At 33.2% G+C, this 19511-nt stretch overlaps 1 long non-coding RNA gene across 1 annotated transcript in view; it reads right to left on the bottom strand.

The window, feature by feature from the left end:
- Window positions 1–17398, bottom strand: part of LOC105854337 — a 336134-nt gene extending 318736 nt beyond the window's left edge. Inside the window, exon 1 of the long non-coding RNA XR_001146017.1 lies at window positions 17238–17398. This is a non-coding gene — a long non-coding RNA (uncharacterized LOC105854337). The remainder of the gene's footprint in view (window positions 1–17237) is intronic.
- Window positions 17399–19511: the final 2113 nt, after the last annotated feature.

Below are 19511 nucleotides of genomic sequence, written 5' to 3'. Positions count from 1 at the left end.
TCAGAGAAAAAAATAAAATAAATAATTAAAAATTAGAAAACCTAGCATTCTATTTTCTACACAGATGGGTTCAGTGATAAAATGATAGAGACAAAGAAAAACTGGCAAGCAAAAAGCAGCAGACAGGATAGAGACAGATACACAAAGAGACAGAAATGAAAGTGTCCTTCTTTACATGGGTACACATGCAAGCACACAGAAATACACAAATTCACACACATTTGCTCCACATAATTATACTCATATTATAATTTGAACATAAACAATATAAACTTTACTCTGACCACAAAGTAAGCGTAATAGCACACTGCACCTCAAAATCAAACAGGTCTACCTTCACAAGCAAATAAAAATGCTGCTCAACCCAAGTGATTTATGGATTCTATTTATACCAAGAACATTACATATAAGAGCCATTCATCCCTACAACCGAAACTAAATGTAAACAGAAAAAACTGGGCAATTCTGACCACAAAAGTATGTATAACCCTTATCTCTTGCTTCATATTCTTCTCTCAGCATCCAACTATATTATCATTCATACATATTCTCCATCAATTATGTCCTTCTTTTCCCCATCGTAGTAAGTTTATTAATAAATCATGATCATTACATCCATATTTTCTTGCTTGATTCATGTGTCTATGTTCACTTTAGGAACTACAATCTATACTAATGGAAAGGACAGTGAAATTATATCGCATTTAAATCTGCACATTATTTCCCGAGTCTGTCTACCATCTTTCTTTGTTGCCACTGACTACTACCTCAAAACTATATCACCTTCCCAAAGGAAACATTTCAAAACTCCTATGAAAAACACAAGGGGTCAATTAAAAAAAGGAGTTGATGCTTAACTACTTAATGCTTTTTGGAACTAAAACACTTAAACTGATTGAATCACATATCTATAGCTGTAGAAAAAAAAAAAGAAATCATGTGTTTAATCCTAGTAGTATTTTGGAAATTATGGCCCTTGAATGATTTCATAATGTCTGACCAAGAATAAAATATAGAGTAAGAGACATTCAACTACCCAGCACAATTAATTCCCAAGTTCATTTAAACAGTTATAGGTCATTCTATAATTTCAATTTTCTACTTATTGTCCACCAGCTCATTGGCCCATAGCATGGCGATCACTGACCCATAACAAAGGTGAGCTCTACAAGTAAGTCATGTAATAAAGATCTAAGCTCTTTCTCCAAAGATTATAGTGAATATCAGAGAAGAATAAGAAGCAGACTTTTTAAATATTTAAGGAATAATGTTCAAAATAGATGAATGCTATACATGTTTACATGTGTATGTGTGTGTGTACACACACACACGTGTTTCTAAATGGTAATCCAAAATATACTAAATTGTAGTTTAGTATTGTTCAACATTTTCCTAACAGGCTAAATTAGTAGGCATTCCCAGGGAAACCTAAAACATGTCAACATAAACATTAGTAATAAATAAATTGCTTAAAATGTTTTTCTTTAATATAAAATAAAGGATAATGAAATAAGACTAAATATAATAAAAACTGCAGTTAAAGATAAGCAAGAATTATTTCAAGTAATTTCCAACATAAAAGTGAAATACCACCCTTACAAAATTTATCTAAACTTTATGTATCAGCAACAATTGTTACATACTAGTTTATTTATTAATAAGAATGAAGTATGTCCTTTACAAGAAAATCTCTTTCACACAGAAAAATACTGGTCACCAGTCATTATGTATAATGTAACTATTTTAAATATATATAGTACATTAATTAAGAATCATTTAAGTATTTCTTGAAAAGTCATTAATAGCTTAATGAAATGCAAGAATCAAAAACTAGAATGTTAGCAACCATCATCAAAGGAAGTGATTAAAAAGAAAAACTTAAATCTCTGAATTTATAGATCATTGGAAAAAAAGATTTATTAAAATAATCAATTTACATTAACATTTTCAAGAATACACTGCATTAAGAAAGACTCCGAATGATCAGCGAAGTGTGGAAAAAGAGGCAGCAAAGAAATAATCTTGGGTAAACATCAAAAGAACCACAAAGCTCTATTATCAGTCAGCCATCTGACTGTAGAGAGCATCCCAAAGATCCATTGACATCTGACCATGACAGAACTAGAAAAATCTACAAAAATTGGTTGAGACTTAGAACCTACTTTCCATCTCATAACTGCCACATCACAAACTACAAAGATTAGGTGTCCAAATTTCAACATCAAAGGTATACTTGGCAGTTGAACTAGATCTAAGAATCATGGCCTTTGTTTTCCAGTAAAGGCTAATAAGCTGAGGTTCACTTAACATCTTCCTGTTTTATTTTATTACTATTATTATTATTATTATCATTATTATTATTATTATCATTATTATTATTATTTTAGCTTCTCAAGGATTACTGACATTCGGGACTACATATGAAATATTTCATCATTTCCAAAAAAGATATTCATCCAGATTGCCCTCCAATCCGTGAAATCTGAGATGCCTAAGGAGTCTTCTTTGTGAAAGCCTTACAAATATATCCAAAGATGGTGAGTCCCATATGGCTCTGATAAATGAAACCCGTTAATGTGAATTTCAAGCTCTTCTTTAAAACAAAACATGATTGGGTGAATTTGGTACTCATGAAATAAAGCACTAATTGCGTGGCCTAACAACACTCTGAATCCTCTCCCTAGCAGACATTTTAAGTTGTGCCAAATTGGTTTTGGGATGTGAACAAATATCCTGGAGCCAGAACTCTCACATGCACTCACTACTCCCTGGAAGTAAGTTGGACACTCTTGGAAACTGCATTAACTCTTTCAGGCCACCAGGGAACAGGGAACCTAATGCTTACTAAAAGAAACCTTTTTTTTTTTTTTTTTTTTTTTGTAAGACTAAAACAAGTCATCCAGTCTAAAGTTAAATCCAAATAAAAGGCAAAATAGCAAAAACTAATTTTTTGCCTGTTCGGCACCAAAGTACCCACAGATATTTGCCAACCCTAATATCCAAATGGAAACTTAATTTAAATGTATCCAGAAAGTCTTTTTCCTCTTTTCTTATGTGTGCATAATTTCCAAAACATTAATAAGAATTGTGTGCATTCAGGAGAGAAGAATTCATTTTAAGCTTAATATGCCACATTTGCCTCAGGCAAAGTGATAAGGAACTTTTTGTTTCTTTGGTAACTACCTTTACCTTATTATAACAGGAAGCTTCTTGAGTTTTTGTTTTTACCACATGAAATGCAATTTCTACACTACAATTTTTTCTGTGGTGTTTCCATCTGCCTACAAACCTGCATATTTATGTGGAAATTAACCTAAACCCATCTCACTCAAATTTAGGAATTAATAGAAGCACTTTTTTAAAGTATCTAGATACAAGAAAAAATATAATTAGTGACTACTTTTGCAGAAATTTGAATTATTTTATTTACAGTATGCAAAAAGACATTTTCCCTTTCAATTCAATGATAAATATGCTGGACTATGTGTATTCAAGTTACCCAAACTCTGCTAACTATAACTTTACACTTTTAGGTCACTGCCGTTCTATAACTATCACTTTCTTCTTTCATCTCAAAAGTTTAGTGAAGGTACAAACAAATATAAAGTTACGGGGGCAGGCAGGGAGACCCTGAAAAAAAACACATGAAGTGACAGGGTGTTTTTACTATTCGCCTCTAATTTTAAGCCTTCTATGATATATTTTTTAGACAGTCATAGTTAAATCAATTGGTGTGAATTTCAGTGTTATCAGAAGCCTGTGCTCCATTTCCTATAAGGTCTTATAACAATTCATCTCTGTGACTACTGTCATTGACTCTACTACTATGGTAAAAACAAACAAATCTCGTTAAACCCCAAAAGGAAACTACTTTTGAAAGTATATAGCACACATATGGTGAATCAAATGTGTAGCTTCTTCTGTCTGAATTAATTAAAACTGAATTCTTAGAATAAAGACCAAATCTTTAGATGCATCTATATGATGACATATAGATAAAACCTGAGTTTCATTGGAGTTTTGGAATTCTAATAAATATTTCCTAATAAACTTTAGATGTTCATTAGAGCACTGGATGCTGTTCATACCATGTTTGATATGATGCCACTTCCTACATACTCAATTAGTTGCTGGAAACCAAACCAAACTCATTTTCTAGTTGAGTGATTTGGTATCTAAAGCCATATGGATGGCATTAAAAGATAAATGGTAGTATCTCAATTAAAATATTTTTAAAGCAAATATTTATTATATTATAGTGAGAAACTGACCAAATATATAGAGAGATAGATAACTTCAACAGAGTGATACTAGGATAGAGAAGTAATTTTCCAATCAACTCCAAACAGAGGGAATGTTTGGAGCAGTTATCATCTCAGTATGGAATATTAAAGGTCTGATTCATATTTCTACCATGGTCTACTCTTCCACCCAAAATCCATGTAATAACATGGATATTAATTTTTTATTAAAATAAAAATTAATATTGCTTTAAAATAAAAATTATCAAAATTTTGGACTTCAAAAAATAAATAACAGTCTATCTTTTTCATTAGGTGCCCACCAAAGTTTTTATGTTTAGAGTTCTGCCATGAGTTCAGACTCAACTTAATGAAACTCACTTTTCTTTTTCTGTTTCAATGTTCATTATTTATCAAATCCCAATAAAAGAGAGGCAGAAGGTTTAACATGATACTGTCCTTACAGTCCAGCTAATTCTAAATAACCTTAATAGTTAAAATATACTTGTCCAACCAGGTTCTAAAGCAAATCACAAGCATAATAACTTTCTCGATTTAGAAGACAATAACAAAGAGCTGAGGTGGGTGGGAGGGAAGAGAAGAGGAGAGATACTAGAATGGCATCTTCATCAACAAACTGGACAGTCCAACTGCCATTGTAGCAATGAGTAAACTAACTCCCAGACTACTCCCAACATTGGAAGCTGATATGTAACTTGAACTTCTATCTTTTCATTCTTAATCTGTAAAGCAGGGATAAATTATAGCCACTTATGCTTTCTGTATCTTTATGCTAGATAGGATCTTTCAAAATGTATTCTTTGAGCCAAAACCTCACCCACATTACCATCAGTTATTTTCCCTCCTTTTTCCTGTCTCCTTTGCCTCAGCAGAGAAATAAAATTAGCAGTCAAAGTTAAACAAGTCCAGCGGGCAAGACAGGCTTTGGTTTAACGAAAGGGATGGAGTAAGTTGGGCTAAAGTGTTTATTTGGCCCCAAAAGGTTCATTGTTGGGATACTTACCTCCCACAACTAGCTCCACTGGAATTTTTCTCAGGAAAATGGAGAACTGTTTTAAGATAGACATGGCATTTAAGCTGGTCTCAAATCAAAATAAATTTAGGGTATTCAAAAACACCCTACAGGATTTTCCCTGTGGAGCCTAAATAAATCACTGACCAAATTTTCCAATTTATGCTCTGCTAAATGGGACTTTCTAAAAAAATCATGTTTTAATTTCTACATCTGAAGGAGGAGTATAGGTAAATTTCTTCACTTTATATTTTCACTCTTCTCTCTTCATACTGGCATTCATTGTCTCACAGAATTTAAAAGAATGCATTTTGGAAAAAGACCACCCTTAGAGAAAAAGTTGAAAATGAACTCAAATTTCCAATAAACTTGAAAGTCTGTTAAAGGCAACACCAAATCCCCTGGTTAGTGATTTTGTGGATCTTTGAAAATTTTTATCTTTTAATACATATTCTAGTGGCATTAAGCACAGTCACAAAACATGTATATCAAAAATTATAAAACCATAATTATTTTCACACCTAAAAGATACATTTCAGAGCTACTTTAAATTGTTAATACCCTTACTGCATTTTAAATATCATTAAATCTATAAAAATGTATAAAAACCACTTTTGCAATTCAGATATCAGCTAAATGAGAAATTGAATTAGTTTGTACACTACACTATATAATGGGTGTCATTTTATACTATGAGACATTTTTAAACATGAACATCAAGAAGGCTCAGGACTCAGTTTTTGAGTTTTATAAAGCACTGCTGCATTGACCCTATGAATACTTACATTGAATTTTAAATACAAATAAATTATTTTAATAATAATCTCAATAGCTATGCCTTAAAACCATTGTGTAAGACTGAATTTTTTATTTAAAAAAAAAAAAGCCTGTCCTATCATAGAGTTTGAACTAGCAAATAAAAAAATAAACAAAAGGTAATTATTGCCTTTACTGACTTCCCTAAAGCATTATGTACTGTTAATGCCAAACTTTACAAGACTTAAAAAAATTACTTCTGGATTAAGTGTAGTAAAATGGTTGCTCTCTTCAAAAGAAATGAACTTAAATTACACAAAGCTTAATTAACATTTAGTGGCTGTACTCATCAAATAGATGATTTGATACTGGAGATTAACTGTAAAACATAGTTAAGAAATTGACTATGTTAGTGATTAAGAGCACTAACTTTGCTGTCAAGAGTTAAATCCCCTTTTGTCACTTACCAGGTTTGTAATCTTAACCATCTCAATCTGGCTTTCCTAACATGTAAAATGAGTTAGGAAAAACCTCAGAGCAAAGGCAAGGACTTGGGAACAGATCCTAAAAACAATGTTCTTTAACAGTTTAATGGTTTTGATCACTGCTACTATGTATACATCTACTGATCATTCAGAAGACTTCAATCCTACCTGCAACTACAAATCATTTCTCAATGAAAAAATAAGAAAACATTGTTTTCAATTCATTTTAGATGGTGTAAGCAACAATTATTATTACATATCAGTAATTCACTTTATAGCCCCCAAAGCTATACATTACCACTTAATCTAATAGGAACCAAGTAAAGATTTACTGATTTAGGGAGGAAATGATATAATAGAAAGAGTGTAGGTTCTGTGTCCTGGTTTTGACATTTAACAGTTGTGTGAACTGGACAATTTATGAGATCAAGGTTTTTATCTGTAACATAGAAACCAGGTTATAAAAGAAGAGTTGAAAAGAGTAAACAATTTATGTGAAAGGTGATCAGTAACTTCTCTTTTTCTTAAATTGTAGGGTTACAGGACAAGAGTAGTAATTGTTTTTCAAGGCTAAACTTTTTCTATGCTGTAGTATCAACTTTGCCCTTCTATGTAAAGTGAGATTATATTTAGTTAAGAAATAATGTGAATGATGAGAATGAATACAATTCACAACAGTAAGTATAATTTAACAAGATACCATAAAACCAGAGTAGTGATTCTTCAACCTTGTGTTACTATTAGAATCACTGAGTAGCTTTTAGTAAAATAAAGATGCTCAGATACCAATCTATTGATTCTGGTTAGGGTATAAGGACATATCCTAACCAATCCTAGAAATTTGTGCCTTTAGAAAAAAATAACTAATTATAATGTGTAATAGCCAAGGAACATAGCATTTTGTAATGTGTCTGGACTAGCCAGAACCAAGATGTTCTACCCCAGACCTATTAAGAAAAGAGCTAAGATATCTGAATTGTAACAAGTATTTTAGATAATCCTTAATTACCCATCATTTAGGAACCACTGAACTAGAGTCCAGTGCTTTCATACTAAAAAAGACACATAAAATTTTTAATCATATTTAGTTTCAAAAATTTATCTTCTATTTAAATAAACATCATTTTAAAAATAAACATGTGACAGAAAGAAGTTTTTATTTAAAGAAATCACTAGTTTTAGGCTCACATGATTATCATTATTACTAATACAGGTTTTTAAACCAAACACAAGAAATTGTGAAAATGTATCAGCTCATCTCCAGAGAGCCGACCACTGCCGAGAGCAGTCCAACTAAGAAATGCCATGAGTTTCAGTGTTTTAAAAATTTGCTTGTCTTTTGCTTTGACCTAAGTTTCTATTATCCATTCCTGCTTTAATTAGGACAGTAATGATTTATATTACTAATACTGGTTATGCTCTACTCTTAGAAAACACATTACATCAATTTACTCAGACCACACAATAACCTATAGGGTAGATAAGAAAGTTATCTATCACCTTCCTTCAGTTATGAAAACTGAGCTTAAAAATTAAGCGTAAGCAACTTGCCAAAAGTTAAATAGTTTGTGGAGTTAGAGTAAGATGGTCTAAAATCCTTACATGTAAAGTACATGCAAAACCTCTGAAATTTAAAATATAGTAACCATCCTTCACTACAAAAAATTCAAAGTAGTGTCCAAATTGCAAGTTGTCTAAACAGTACTCCTATACAAAAGCAGGGGTAGATCTTGCTATTTAGATTTAATGTAACCTATTTATTTATGATTAAAGGAGAGAAGAAAACTGGAGTTCAATTAGCCAAAAGCAAACAAAAAAATGAAAAGCAAACACAAACTGAAAATTCATCAGACTACTATTTACCCTAGCCATTTGCAGTTTAACCCCCTACAAGAAAGTCGAGTGCCTCAGTTTCCTCTTCTAAAAACATGGGGTATAAAATTCAAGGCTAAAAATTTAATTTTCAGCTAAGACAAAGTGTTAAACTAAACATACAATGAAAATAATGCTAACACATGTCCAGTACCTATAAAAACCCCAAGTTCAGGCCCTCCCTGGTGGCGCAGCGGGTTAAAGCACAGCACTGAGAATCTAAAGCCGCTTCCGCATGAGTTCGATTCCCGCCTGCCCCGGAGGTGACCACATGGCGTGGCAGACCTCTCCTGACCCGCCCGCTGCTCCCCTCAGCAGTGTACTTCGTCGATCTGCCTGTTCTGCTCCCCACTCTGTCTCTGGTGAATCCTCTCACCCTCCGCATCTCTGGCCTGTACCCCAGTTCTGTATGAATAAATAAATAAATCTTTAAAAAAAAAAAAAAAAACCCCAAGTTCAAGTTATCTGAAGATCAGCTAGTCCAATTTGCTCATTTTATGCATGAGAAATAGACCTAGAATGGTTAAGTATCTTGCCCAAAATAACACAACAAAAAACTTTATAAAGTTAGAACTGAAATTTAAATATCTTTGCTTCAAAGTAAACTATATAATACATTTGTGAACAAGCTACACGTTGTTTTCATGATCAAAATCCAGAAGTTGTTTTAATGTGAGACGAAGTATATTTAAAAAGGGAAGTTTGCAAAGGAGGTGGTATCAGAAGGTGCTTTTCCAAAGAGAAAAAGGCTCTCAGATTATTTAAAACAAACAAAAACCCTAAAATTACTGAGAAGTTAAAAACCAAACAGACATAATCATTCATTCAGATATCAAACATCTAAATGTCTCTGGGTTGAATTTGATAGAAAGTTCTGGAAGCAGGGTAAATAAGCCATAGACACTGCACACTAGACATTGCAATGATAATACAATGTGAAAATTGATATTACCAAAGTAACATATTTACCCTACTATTTACACTAGCCATTTGCAGTTTAACCCCCTACAAGAAAGTCGCTGTGCCTCAGTTTCCTCTTCTAAAAATATTCATATTCTGAGAATGTGAATGAAGGAGCACCTCACTGTCTGAGATGATTAAGCGTGAAGTTAATACATCCGACAATTCCTGGCTTCTTCATTCCTAATTCTAAATGTACACAACCAAGTTTGTGCCGGGAATTTTAAAAGTATTTTTAATATCCACTGGGTTACGATAAAGGGTAGAGTGCACACATACTAACTTCTCTTTGAATAATAAGAAACTTACAAAACATAGATTACTGTGCAGCAATGACAAAGTCAGAGCTTGAAATAATTTGCCAAATCTTTGCAAATCTTTGTCCTGTTCTTTTCTTTCTCACTGGATCATACATCAGTTCCTCTCGTAGCAACAAGGACACAAGGTGGCACTGTCGTGCTGACATTCATTGCAGGGCCCTTTCTAAATGGACAAATTGGAAAGAGGCAAAAGGCCCTAGGATGACATCCAATAGCAGAGTTGCAATACTGACCTCGTAGGTCTACCAGCTTTGAGTGACCAAAGGAACAAATAATTTCCCATCTCATGAATATCATATCATGCTTGTATAGCAGAGAACATATTTTCTGATGGTTTCTGCAAAAAGGCATGAGTGTGCTCACAGAAATAGCCAAAGGCATGTACTGCAGCTTTGCCAGTGGAAAGTCAGAAGTGCGCTTTGTGGCAGGGCAGGGCTGAGCACATGGACAGCCTCTCCGCCTAGTGGCCAGTGGGGAGGAATGGAATCATAGTAACCATCTTGGGTTTCATCCAGTTAAAGGCACCCATTAAGCAAGCCACCCATAGGCAATTATGTCACTTTATTAGACAAATGACACTTTTTAGTTTTTTGCATTCATTAGATCACTAAATAGAACAAATAATATAGTATGACTACTTTTTAAGCTGAGAACCAAAATACAGAATTTGTGCTCTCAGAGCACATAAACTCCCCAATTCTTCCATCATCACCATCCAAAACTGCTCTCCATATTTTGTGATTTATAGGTACTAAACACAAGCAGAATCACCTATACTTAGAGCTAGTTAAAATAAAAGCACACATTCTTTAGAATAAAAGGCCATCTAAAAAAGAGCTTTTCGTTTCATCTGATAAGCAAAGAAATGAAAGAACAGAGAGAATATGATTTATTCAAAGTCATATAGTCAGTGAGGACTAAAAACCAGGCCTCCAGATTTAGTCACTTTAAATTCTTTTTGGCATTAATTAATGCCTCCTGCTCTCTTCGGCAGAACTGCTTTTTTTTTTTTCCTTCACCACCCCATAGTTTCTCTCAACATACTAGGAAAATAATTAGTTTCTAAAACTTTTATTCACAGATTTTCATGCAAAGTTGATAGGACTGAAACAACCGTATATGAGTCCTAGCACATCTTCATATTCATGGGTATTCTGAGTATAAGAACATGCTTTAATTTTTAAAACAACAAATTATTCACATTTGTTGAACATTAAGAAAGCAAAGCAGCAATTGGGCAGGGATGGAGTATAATGTGTCGGTCAAAACGACTGATTTTTTGCTGAAAAAAAATTCAGAAAGTCATTTTGTAAAAGCAAACCTAAATCCATTTAGAATGATAGGAAATTTAGAGTTATTTTTGTTATGTTTTATATAAAAGTGTTTGACTTTAAGAAAGGAAAAAAATACACACACACAAACTTATTTAATCGATCATTTCATTCATTTTAATTAAACTCAAGATGGTGTTTTGGGGCATGCCTTGGGAATGCATTTTTGGGAAGGCTTCTTATCAAAACAAATGAAATCTGTCCACCAACTATGAAAATCTGCTCAAAACTCCAAACCAAAGGCTTAAAAGGCAAAAGGTATGTAGAAAACCTGGCAAGCAACATATTAGAAATGTGAGATGTAATGTTTTTCTCTTGTATGTTCTCCTTCTGGTGGTACCATTAGAATCTGCCTTGGAATGGAGGAGGAATTTAGGTAGATCTGCTTTAGAAAGGCAGGAGAAGAAGATAGTACTGTTCAGATAGGCCGCATGGTGTTAATGGTAATATGGGGGGGAAATCTTACTTTCATTACACTTATACATGTAGAAGCTTCAAAGGCACCTATCCCCATATACCTTCAGCTTTAATATATGTGCAGCTTCATTTGCTTCTTAATCGTATCTATTCTTTTCCCCTCTAGAATTTATCTAGAAGATAAATATCACTTGATTTGAAAAACTAGAAAAATATATATATAATTTAATCCAGGTCTTCTTGACCAATGTAAAGCCCAGGTAGAGGTGTACGTAATCAAGAAGATGGGGACATTTAGTTAATATGTGTGCAAACCCAAAGTACATTCACTGTGACAAATGAAATTTTAGTGTGTCCAGTATTCAAAAAGGAAAAAAAAAAGAAATAAACCAAGTGTAGAAAGCCACCCTTGCAACTTAGTTTCTATTTGCTTAGCTTCTATTTAAATAAAAGAGAAGATCATATTCTCACTGTTTAAATGTCTTCATGGCTGACTAAGGTGTTTTTGTTTGTTTAAAATGATAGTTACACATTTTCTTATACATACATCAGAAAAATCCCATAGCTTAGAAGTCATAATTTTATGCTAGTAGTAATTTTTTACTAAGTTTTAATTTGATACCCAAGCAAAGTGACAATATTACTTTAATTTTCTTCCAGTTAGATTTAGTTCACTGCAAAGAAGTTCATTACCATAAAAGGAATTTGCTAACAACAAACCACAATTTGATTACAATAATACCTCAGAGAACATTTCTAAAAGTAAAGGTAAAAATAGCAAATATCCAGGTTCACTTGGTAAAAATTCAAACCATTTAGACATTAGGAAAAATTAAAATTTAAATTCAAGCATGTTTCTTTTAAAGTTTAGATTAAAACTTCCAAAAAACAAAATCATACTCTTTTAAGATTTATAATCATTGCCATTTTTAGTTTTAATTTACTAGACATCTTTTTTAATTTCCCAAAGCTCAAGCTAAATGGCTTTATATTTATTAAATGGCTTTATATTTGTTGAATGTAAATTAATCCTTATGCCACTTAATATGGAAAGTTTTCAAATAAATCCTTAAACTTTTAAATTCATAAAGGTATAATACATTAATCAGACCTTGAAACACAGGAAGAATTCAATGCTTAAATTACTCTAATATTAAGACAATAAACACATTAGGCTATAATTAGCAATCTTTCCATCAGCTTCGAAGATATCACTGAATATTCCAAAATTAATAATAATATCCTCTATTTCCTTTGGGTCACCAGGTGGATCAATGAATTTATACCCCTTGGATTTTATCTTAGTATTCTCACTTGAAAGACTATAAACTTTCCCAAGTTAAAGCAGTTATATAGGGTTATAAGAACTACACAACACCTAGAACCAGAGTTTTAGTTGAATGTCAAAGGATTCCAGAAAGGCATGCTCCATGTCCTCAAGTTGATTACTTTCAAGTGAACTGTAGAAACACTAAAGGCTTGATCCTGGAGTAGAAGAGAGTATATGAAGCCAAAGTCGAGCATAAATTTTCCACAGTTTAGTTTAGAAATAGCATGCCACTTACTCGTTATTACAGTTAAACAGCTAGAGTGACAGAAAAGCCCTTTTTTCTTATAGGCCTTTGAATCAACGTTGTTTCCAACATCTGCTATAGTGGTTACTATACACATGACAGTAATAATAAATGGCATTATTTCTTCCCACAGCCTCAGAAGCTTGTCTATGTTGAAATTAGAATTAAAGGGGTTCAAGAAATATATTTTTGATGCATTAGACATAATTGGCATCAAATTTATTTGATGATTAAATGTGCAATATCTATATTACAGGAAAACATATGAATTCAGGCATTCTCTAGAATTTCCAGGATATAGATATTGCCCTTGGGTTTTTGGTAAAGAATTTAAAGGATTTTGCAAGTTTCTTGACATTGGCGATAATCCCAGAGGATTCTGGAAAAATGCTAGAAATTACTTAAGAAATGGAAATGCATGAAACATAGTTTTTCAAGAAAATTACAAGTTTCAAGTTTAACCAAATACCTAGGAATCCTATACATGGCTGGAAGTTTGGAGCAAACACTCAAATGACCAATGCTGAGTAAGACAGCATTGTAAATAATACTTAGTGATTGTATAAGATAACCAAAATGACTTATATAATATGAAAAACCTTTCTGAAAAGGTTTGCTTTCTAATTTAATGACTCTCACATGTACACACTTGCTCAACTGCTAGTGAACTGTTCCTATCTAAGTAGCCTGATTTCTATAATAATCCTGAGATAATTACAGCCATATAAACAAAATGTTTGTATTTTCTTTTCAACCCCACATAACTTTTTTTTAATGCTAATTGATGCTTACCAGTTAAGGAACTTAAGAATGTCATACTATTTTATTTCTTTTGTAGAAGTTCAGTGAGGTAATTTTCCTCTGAAAATATTTATTTATTTTATTGAGGTATTATTGGTTTACAATATTATATATGATTTAGGGAAATATACTGCTAACGTAGCCTTAAGACAAGTCACATCTAGTATCCATTATCAGCTTTAGAACCTAAGGAGGCCACCCTTGGAAGTGAAGAAGGTTGGAACTAATGGTATTCAAAGAATGTCAACATGGGTCCTTCCTTTGCCAGAAAGGATCACTAGTTAGCAATATCAGCTACACTGGGCTTCCACACACCTTGCCAGACTCTGGGGCAACACATTTGCTCAGGGTATGAACTTGGCTTCCTATGTGGCAGCCTCTACTAAGGCTTAGACAAGTCAATGAACACATCCACTGATAATTTCTATATTTATAGAAAGCCAGAACATGTGTAGATAATCACACAATTGGATATTTATGAAGTGCCAGATTTTATGAATACAGGAATTTGTTAATTAGCACAAAGACTAATCATTAAAATTCAAAAATAGACAAATAAACAGGAATGCCATTTATTTGTTAACATTTGAGAAGAAAGTATGCAGCTGCTATCCTTTTGATGAATGTAGGCTTCTGGAGAAAAACAGGAAGAAGTAACTGCAAGTTTTAGAACCTTAATGACTAAAATCCAGGAAATTACTACAAAAATCTTCATATTAAAAATAATAGTGATTATCACCTAAAATTTTTTAAAAAATAGTAATAAAGCCAGCATATTCTTAGCATTTGAACTAAACTATCTTGCATTCCACTGTTTTGGACCTTTATAAGGAGCCAAAGCTGATTTTCATCGGATAGTAGTTAAAAAGCACACACAAATCATTCAGTACCAAATTGTTTTAGCTACAGGGCATGGCAAAGCATGAAATAACTGCTTTAGAGCACTTCCTCGTGTGGGTGTGTTAGATAACTGTCTGCTCCAACATTAACATGAAACACACTGTGACCTGATCAAGACTTAGGGTCTTTTCAACAGCCGATTTCATGTGTTGATCGGAAGAGCCCACCATAACCAGCAAGACTGGTTAATGAATTTTTCTGGCACTCTACAGCCCTCCTGTGATGCAAGCCTTTCAGCTTTCCAAATCCCTATACAGCAGAGTACACTGGTTTTAAGTTTACTTATGCACATTTTACAATGTCCTGCTGTATTTAGACTATGACTGACTCTCCAGAAAAGGCCAAGATTATTTTTCATACTAAAGATATTTTTAATCTACTGAAGGCTAAAAATTATGCTGAACAAGAAAACATATACACATTCTCAAAATCAAAAAATGACTCAATTTTTTTTTCTAGAAAGCTGAAAGAAATGTTCATTTTCTCTTAAAAGTCTCTCCATTTTTTGTTTGCTTAGTTAATAAATATGCCTAACATAAATTTTTTAAAATATGGAATCTGAAAAGAATCTGTGACTTCTTTATTCATAGAATATGTACATAAATCTACATGTATGTGTACAGATATCTCCACATAATGTATACAGAAAAAGAGAAGTGTTGAACAGGAGGTGTATGAAAGGTTTATTTTAAAAACTAAATAAAATTTTAGATAGTCCTTATAAGCAATTACAGAAAACAACAGGTGCATAGACATTCACACTTTGACATATAAGTTTTAAAACAAATCCTGAGGTCAAGAGTCTAAAATAGATGAAATCACTATAAACTGTGTATCATACTAACATACACTTTCAACAGAATTCCCCAAAGTTGCTCTTTAGATCTGTGAGGAGAAAAATCTGATAGGACCTAATTTAGTATTCCTAGTTTTGTACTACTTTAGGTCAAATCTGGTCTTTCCAGTTCAAAAGACGGAGCAGGCAAGACATGCAAATTAAAAGTCTCCAAATAAATTTTAAAAGAAAACAAAAATAAGACTTCTACCAGCAGAAGTTCACCACCCTCTTGGAATAATGGATTTTTAATCAACGTTTTACTAGGTTTCAACCTTGAGAAAGTGTTTGAGAATCTGCTCCAGTGTCCCAGGTGGGTTAAGAATATTGCTTTATGGACTTCTTTGTGTTGTCAGAGAGGCCTAATGGAATTAAAAAAAAAAAAAAAAAAAGTCTGCCACTTCTATTAAATAAATAATTTATTACTAAAAAGGTGACTGTTATTATCAAATATCTCTATAGATCAGTATGCATTTTCTATCGCTGTTCATATATATGCTGAAAACATCGGTGTACCTACAGCAGTTTTACTTTCAGACAAATTTAAATAAAACTCCTTTAAGGAGTCCATTTCAAATGGACCTATTTAGTTACTCCTTTGAATTTCGAAGAACACTGTTCTGGGAAAACTCTTCAACAATGTCTGCTAGCTGTGAAATGCAACTTTTCCCATTAAAAAAAATTAAAAAATAATAAAGGAAAAAGAAAGCACCTCAAAACTATGTTTGAAATAACAAATACATTATTTATAGTCCCAGAAATGTTAAATGAATACTTACAGTTGTTGCACAAGATGGCCTGATACACTTCATAGCTTCCACTTTGTAAAAGATGGCCAGCCCCCCACTCCCCCCTCCCCAAGCATAAATAAACAGTAACATACTAAAAGGAAACTGTCCTAGGATAAAAACTGCTTGTTAAGAAACTTTGCATTCTTACTAACCACAGTGATATCCTTATAAATATAAAAGTCCATTTACAAAATAAAAGTTACAAAGCAGAGTGTTTTATTCCTTTCAAAATATATCCCCCCCCACAGTACAGAAGAGTGTGTGATGATAAAAATAATTACTAGATTCTTACCCACCCTAAGCAACTACCCCTCACCTTATGTCCAATACCATAAAATAAAAATGCTGGCAAAAAGTATTCAACCTGCTTCAAAGATTTAAACTATAAATATGGACTTTAAACTTCATTGTAAAACAAAGAACAAGAGTCTCACTTTAGTAATACCCACACTGGCACTGCAGCTAAAACTCATTGGCACATAACTAACAAAACCTAGTTAGCAATAAATAAGGACAACATGATATATAGACAGACAGATGGAATTGCATAAACAGACAAGAAAAGCAAAGAGACTAACAAACATACGGAGGGGTCTGTTATAAAAGAGTGAAAGATACTGTTTTATTTGGTACTTTAGTGAGACAAACAGGGTTGTTTGTAATTATTTTTAAAGTAATTAAACTGAATCACAGGGCACACCCAAAATAAGTCGGAAGAAAATTAATAGAGGGTGGGCCTCCTATAGATGTTCCAAAATTTAAGCTAGCCATAGCTCTGTCAAACTTAAATCTGGAAATTAAAATTCAAGGGAGAAAGAAAAAAAGCACTGGGGGCTAGAGAGGATAGGTAGAGGGGGGATTGAGGAAGCAGGGGTTTTTTGGTTTTTTTGTTTTTTTTTTTATGAAAGTTGTCTGCCCTACCTTCTTCCCCAGCGCTGAGTTTCTCTTCTCATAATCGGTGTCTCCCTGGAAGTACAGTGTGAGTGGTAATGACTGCCTGCCTCCCTAATGAGTCCATTTTCCTGCTCTTGATGTTGTGTATATACACACACTGCAACCTACCTTACAAACCACAGAGACGGGAAGAGAGAGAGAGAGAGAGAGAGAGAGAGAGAGCAAGAGAGAGGGAGGGAGGGGGGCAGAGAGGGAGAGAGAGACAGAGACAGAGCAAGCGAGTGAGAGAGTGAGTGAAGAGGAGAGAGAGAGAAAGAAAAACAGAAAGAAACAGTGAGAGAAAGGCACAGACAAAGCCCTCCTACCAGATAGCAGACAGCCCTCCTTTCCCCTATCCAGCAAAAAAGCAACTCGTCTAATGCAGCAACAGGTTCAGTATTGCCAGACTAACAGAGTGAAAAAGGTATATTCTCTATATCATTGCTGCTTGCAAATAAACAGTTTAAGAGCAGCTGGCTCCACCTTCTTTATTTATGCTCCATTATGAGGAATGTATTGTTTCAGTTCTGGCACACAGTACATGTAATTATCATAAATACATTTTTTGCATATTAGCAGGAAATAGTGAAATCCATAGCCTATTTTTGCAATCTTTTAAATTTATTTTTTAATGTGAGAAGAGTGTCAACAAATCTGCTCTGACAAAAGCCTAGTAATGATTTTAAAGTCAGAGCAGTCTTAAAGGAAGCTCTGAAAGAAAGAGACTCCATACAATGGGAAAACTGATAACTGTAAAGAAGAAATCATAGCTCAGTAACTACATCAAGACCATACACAAAATTGCAGACAAAAACAGAATTAAGTTTTAATTAAGGAGCTAATAGACTAACTCTAGAAAAACAAGATTTCTTTCTTATTTGAAGCATCTATCTTTATAAGCATCACAATACAATGTACTCTGTGTGAACAGGTGCAATGCATACAGTAAGTACATAGTGTTAAAACAACAGAAATAAATCCCATAAGGAGCCCTCATCATACACGGGACAAGATTTCATAAAATATGGGTCTGAAACCATAGCAGGATGCCCTTGTTGATTTACTAGGATGGAAAAAATAAAAATAATCAATGCTTCTAAACAAACCTTCTTTAAAAGAAAAATAAGATGTTTTTCTTTGTCTGATCCCTCTGACCAATTGTTTTTTTCTTTTCATTTGCTAAAACCAAAAAATGCTGTATTACTCTTCATCCCACCTCAGTGCTCCTTTCTCCTCCCCACTCTCAGGTGTCTTTTTTTCCCAAAAGTGATGTATTTACAACTATGGAGTTACAAACATCAAAAAACACAACTAATTGCTTCTTGTTCTCCAGTTTTTAAGAAGTAGCCACTGTCACCTCTTAAATATGTCTATATAGTTTAGCTGTGTAACTTTAAGATGAGAGTTAAGAACGCTACATCTCAAGAAAATTTACATAACATAAAAATGAGTACATCTCACTTATTCAATCCCTAAAATTGAACATCAATAATTAAGTATATATTAATTATAAAATCATTTTGAGTTTGTCATGCTTTAAAAATTAGAATATATCCCTTAACATAAATAGAATGAATTTGTTATATACATAAATGTACATATATATGCATCCATTCTTTCATTTAAAAGTCACTTTCAGTTAATAAAAGAAATAACTTAATAACTTCCATATGTTATTGATAAACTATATCTTCACCTAACTCGCAAATTTTTCATAATGTCAGTTAAATCATGAGTCATGTTCACAATATAGACCAACACTGTTTTCACTATTTTAAGGATAGAAAACCTATCGCACAGAAATTATGTGAGGTCTATCACACATTATGCAAGCTGTCCTGGGAAAATCAAGTAAGAAACCAAGAGTCCAAGCCCTCTGGTCTCTCGATAAACCACCAATTCTAATTCTCTAATTGTGTAATAGTATTTTACCCCTCTCAAGGATGCTTGCTTCATTAAGGGGGGACATACACACACAAAAAGGGATCTAACAGAGTCCTATTTTTGGCTGAATGCTTGAGAAAAATCTTTCTAAAATATACTGAGTGTGCGCAAGGAACCAGCATGCATCTCGCCCCTTACTGCTCTGCCTGGCAGTTCTGTTTTTCTACTGGTGCCCTATTGTTTCTCTGAAGCCTTATTCAAATGTATGAAGAAAAAAACCACTTAAAAAAAAAACACACAAAAATCTCAGTTTGACAGATAGATTCAAATTAGATACTAGTATATCTGTACTTCCTAAAATAAGATTCTAGGTATTTT

This window comes from Condylura cristata, unplaced genomic scaffold (genome assembly GCF_000260355.1).
Source record: "Condylura cristata isolate star-nosed mole 26May11 unplaced genomic scaffold, ConCri1.0 scaffold00003, whole genome shotgun sequence".
Classification (NCBI taxonomy): domain Eukaryota; kingdom Metazoa; phylum Chordata; class Mammalia; order Eulipotyphla; family Talpidae; genus Condylura; species Condylura cristata.
This window is presented reverse-complemented; position numbering and strand designations above follow the sequence as displayed.